Here is a 5,745-nt window from a genome sequence, read left to right as displayed (position 1 = left end):
CCTGATACTGACCACCGAGCAATCCCCGATACTGACCACCGAGCAATCCCCGATACTGACCACCGAGCAATCCCCGATACTGACCACCGAGCAATCCCTGATACTGACCACCGAGCAATCCCTGATACTGACCACGAGCAATCCCTGATTACTAACTCCTGAGCAATACCCGATACTGACCACCGAGCAATCCCTGATTACTAACTCCTGAGCAATACCCGATACTACTGACCACCGAGCAATCCCGATCATCCTGACCACCGAGCAATCCCCGATACTGACCACCGAGCAATCACCAATACTACTGACCACCGAGCAATCCCTGATACTGACCACCGAGCAATCCCCGATACTGACCACCGAGCAATCCCCGATACTGACCACCGAGCAATCCCCGATACTGACCACCGAGCAATCCCCGATACTGACCACCGAGCAATCCCCGATACTGACCACCGAGCAATCCCCGATACTGACCACCGAGCAATCCCCGATACTGACCACCGAGCAATCCCCGATACTGACCACCGAGCAATCCCCGATACTGACCACCGAGCAATCCCTGATACTACTGGCCACCGAGCAATCCCTGATACTGACCACCGAGCAATCCCCGATACTACTGACCACCGAGCAATCCCCGATACTACTGATCACCGAGCAATCCCCGATACTGACCACCGAGCAATCCCCGATACTACTGACCACCGAGCAATCCCCGATACTGACCACCGAGCAATCCCTGATTACTAACTCCTGAGCAATCCCCGATACTGACCACCGAGCAATCCCTGATACTGACCACGAGCAATCCCCGATACTACTGACCACCGAGCAATCCCCGATACTGACCACCGAGCAATCCCCGATACTGACCACCGAGCAATCCCCGATACTGACCACCGAGCAATCCCCGATACTGACCACCGAGCAATCCCCGATACTGACCACCGAGCAATCCCTGATACTGACCACCGAGCAATCCCCGATACTGACCACCGAGCAATCCCTGATTACTAACTCCTGAGCAATCCCCGATACTGACCACCGAGCAATCCCTGATACTGACCACGAGCAATCCCCGATACTGACCACCGAGCAATCCCCGATACTGACCACCGAGCAATCCCTGATACTGACCACCGAGCAATCCCCGATACTGACCACCGAGCAATCCCTGATTACTAACTCCTGAGCAATCCCCGATACTGACCACCGAGCAATCACCAATACCGACCACCGAGCAATCCCGATACTGACCACCGAGCAATCCCCGATACTGACCACCGAGCAATCCCCGATACTGACCACCGAGCAATCCCTGATTACTAACTCCTGAGCAATCCCCGATACTGACCACCGAGCAATCACCAATACCGACCACCGAGCAATCCCCGATACTGACCACCGAGCAATCCCGATACTGACCACCGAGCAATCCCCGATACTGACCACCGAGCAATCCCCAATACCGACCACCGAGCAATCCCGATACTGACCACCGAGCAATCCCCGATACTGACCACCGAGCAATCCCTGATACTACTGACCACCGAGCAATCCCCGATACTGACCACCGAGCAATCCCCGATACTGACCACCGAGCAATCCCCGATACTGACCACCGAGCAATCCCCGATACTGACCACCGAGCAATCCCCGATACTGACCACCGAGCAATCCCCGATACTGACCACCGAGCAATCCCCGATACTGAAAAGTGGCGCAAACAAACTGAAAAATTAACGTGTTAACCACTTCAGCCACGGAAGAATTTACCCCTCTTTCCTGACCAGGCCATTATTTTGCGATACGGCACTGCGTCGCTTTAACTGACATTTGTGCCAGTGGCGGCTGGTGCTCAAATTTTTTTTAGGGGGCCGCAAACAAACGAAAAAACAAAAAAACAATTACAGCCACACTGTGCCCATCAAGTGCAGCCACTGTGCCCACATCAATTGTTACCACTGTGCCCTTTAATTGTTGCCACTGTGCCCTTCATCGCCGCTGTGCGCCTCCCCTCCCCCCCCCCCGCCCCGCCCGGCACTTACCTTTACTGGAGTCAGCCATCCACGTCCTCGACCCTCGCCTCGATGTCTTCTCCCGCCCTCGATGACGCTTCAGCCAATCAGGTTACCGGTAGCCAGAACCGGCCAACCTGATTGGTCAAACATTCCCATAGACACTCCTAAACCTCGTGGACGGTCTTCCCAGAAGAGTTGAAGCTGTTATAGCTGCAGAGGCTGGGCCAACTCAATATTGAACCCTACAGACTAAGACTGGGATGCCATTAATGTTCATGTGCGTGTAAAGACAGGTGTCCCAATACTTTTGGCAATATAGTGTACCTCAATGGTGATTATAGCATTGGGAGGAAACTATTAAGTCTCAGGTCACTTAAGAAGACACGCGGCCACTCAATGAAGTTGGACGAGAAAAGGTTTAACCTTAAACTGCGTAGGGGTTCTTTACAGATGGAGCAGTAGCGACGTGGAACTCCCTTCCACAATTGGTGGTGCCATTGGGGTGTGTCAATATTTCAAAAAAGTGTGTGAATTTTACCTAACAGCTTACATAAGAGGGCGCTACGCTCAACATTCTCCGCGGGGATCAGACCCGGAAGTGGTTCAAATACCACAAATGTGTCACCGGAGGGGGGGAGGGATCCAAAAAGCGGAGGTTCACGCGCGTATCGGGCGGTTTGGGCGTATTTGAGCGTTTCCATTTCCCATAGAAAGTAATGGAAACGCTCGATTCAAGCGACTTGCGCGACAACGGGCGTTTGCTACGGGCGTTTCGTCGCTTTAATCAATAGAACTTGTCGCCCATGCAGAAGATTAAAAAAATCTACCAACATAGCAACAAGTGATGAAAAGATGATAATTTTTCCTATTGGCTAAAATAAAAAACGGCGAAGTAAAAAACGTCGGACAACGCTGTATGCAAACACGCAAATAAGCATGAAAACGGCCAAAAAAAAACGACCGAACGACCGACGCTCAGGTGTGAATGCAGCCTTATTCACTGACCCCAATGTGGGGCTTATTATTAGTCACTGACCCCAATGTGGGGCTTATTATTAGTCACTGACCCCAATGTGGGGCTTATTATTAGTCACTGACCCCAATGTGGGGCTTATTATTAGTCACTGACCCCAATGTGGGGCTTATTATTAGTCACTGACCCCAATGTGGGGCTTATTATTAGTCACTGACCCCAATGTGGGGCTTATTATTAGTCACTGACCCCAATGTGGGGCTTATTATTAGTCACTGACCCCAATGTGGGGTTTATTATTAGTCACTGACCACAATGTGGGGCTTATTATTAGTCACTGACCACAATGTGGGGCTTATTATTAGTCACTGACCCCAATGTGGGGCTTATTATTAGTCACTGACCCCAATGTGGGGCTTATTATTGCATCCACTGACCCCAATGTGGGGCTTATTATTAGTCACTGACCCCAATGTGGGGCTTATTATTAGTCACTGACCCCAATGTGGGGCTTATTATTAGTCACTGACCCCAATGTGGGGCTTATTATTAGTCACTGACCCCAATGTGGGGCTTATTATTAGTCACTGACCCCAATGTGGGGCTTATTATTAGTCACTGACCCCAATGTGGGGTTTATTATTAGTCACTGACCACAATGTGGGGCTTATTATTAGTCACTGACCACAATGTGGGGCTTATTATTAGTCACTGACCCCAATGTGGGGCTTATTATTAGTCACTGACCCCAATGTGGGGCTTATTATTGCATCCACTGACCCCAATGTGGGGCTTATTATTAGTCACTGACCCCAATGTGGGGCTTATTATTAGTCACTGACCACAATGTGGGGCTTATTATTAGTCACTGACCCCAATGTGGGGCTTATTATTAGTCACTGACCACAATGTGGGGCTTATTATTAGTCACTGACCCCAATGTGGGGTTTATTATTGCATCCACTGACCCCAATGTGGGGTTTATTATTAGTCACTGACCCCAATGTGGGGCTTATTATTGGTCACTGACCCCAATGTGGGGCTTATTATTAGACACCGACCCCAATGTGGGGCTTATTATTGCATCCACTGACCCCAATGTGGGGCTTATTATTGGTCACTGACCCCAATGTGGTGCTTATTATTGGTCACTGACCCCAATGTGGGGTTTATTATTAGTCACTGACCCCAATGTGGGGTTTATTATTGCGGCCCCTGCCCTCAATGTGGGGCTTATTATTGCATCCACTGACCCCAATGTGGGGCTTATTATTAGTCACTGACCCCAATGTGGGGCTTATTATTAGTCACTGACCCCAATGTGGGGCTTATTATTGCATCCACTGACCCCAATGTGGGGCTTATTATTGCATCCACTGACCCCAATGTCAGGAATTTCCGACAACAAATGTTTGAGAGCTGGTTATCAATTTTTCCGACAACAAAAGTTCTTGGGGTAGATTTAGGAAAGAATTACGCCGGCGTATCCATAGATACGCCGCGTAATTCCAAACCTGCGCTGGCGTATCTATTTTCTGTATTCAGAAAGCTAGATATGCCGACATTAGCCTAAGATACGACTGGCATAAGTCTCTTACGCCGTCGTATCTTAGGGTGCATTCTCACGCTGGCCGCTAGGTGGCGCTTTCGTAGTTGTCAGCGTAGAGTATGCAAATTACATACTTACGCCGATTCACAAATGTACGTGCGCCCGGCGGTAGTTTTTTACGTCGTTTGCGTAACTCGTTTTCGTCGTAACGTTGCTCCTGCTATTAGGAGGCGCAGCCAATGTTAAGTATGGACGTCGTTCCCGCGTCGCGATTTGAAAATGTTACGTAATTTGCGTAAGTCGTCCGTGAATGGCGCTGGACGCCATTTACGTTCACGTCGAAACCAATGACGTCCTTGCGACGTCATTTACCGCAATGCACGTCGGGAAATTTGAGGGATGGCGCATGCGTAGTACGTTCGTGGCGAGAACGTGCCTAATTTAAATGATCCACGCCCCCTACCGGATCATTTGAATTACGCGCGCTTACGCCGGCCCCTTTTACGCTACGCCGCCACAAATTACGGAGCAAGTGCTTTGTGATTACAGCGCTTGCTCCTGTAATTTACGCCGGCGTAGCGTAAAGACGATACGCTGCGCCGCCGTATCAGTGCGCGCCCCTACCTGAATCTACCCCCTTGTCGGAAATTCCGATCATCTGTAGCCAATTCCGACGCACAAAAATCCTACCCATGCTCAATCAATTTGCCCCATGCTCGGAATCACTGGCCCAGCAGTAGCTCCGTAAATTGCGAGGGCGTGCCGGCAAAATTGCCCGGCGTAAAAGCGCGCGCGATGTAAATGATCCTGCCGGGGGCAGGAATCATTTAAATTAGGCACGCTCCCGCGCCGAGCGTAGAGCGCATGCTCCGTCGGGAAACTTTCCCGACGTGCATTGGGCAAATGACGTCGCAAGGACGTCATTTGCTTCAAAGTGAACGTGAAGGGCGTCCAGCGCCATTCACGATTCACTTACGCAAACGACGTAGATTTTAAATATCGCGACGCGGGAACGTGGGTATCCTATAGCATTGGCTGCGCCTGCTATTAGGATGTGTAACCTTACGCGAAACCCTACGTACGCAAACTACGTAATTTGCGTACGCAGGGCTCGCGCAACGTTGTGAATCGGTGTTAGTATGCAATTTACATACTATACACAGATCACAATGGGAGCGCCCCCTAGCGGCCAACGCAAG

The sequence above is a fragment of the Rana temporaria genome, chromosome 9 (assembly GCF_905171775.1).
Source record: "Rana temporaria chromosome 9, aRanTem1.1, whole genome shotgun sequence".
In the NCBI taxonomy this organism is placed as follows: domain Eukaryota; kingdom Metazoa; phylum Chordata; class Amphibia; order Anura; family Ranidae; genus Rana; species Rana temporaria.
This window is presented reverse-complemented; position numbering follows the sequence as displayed.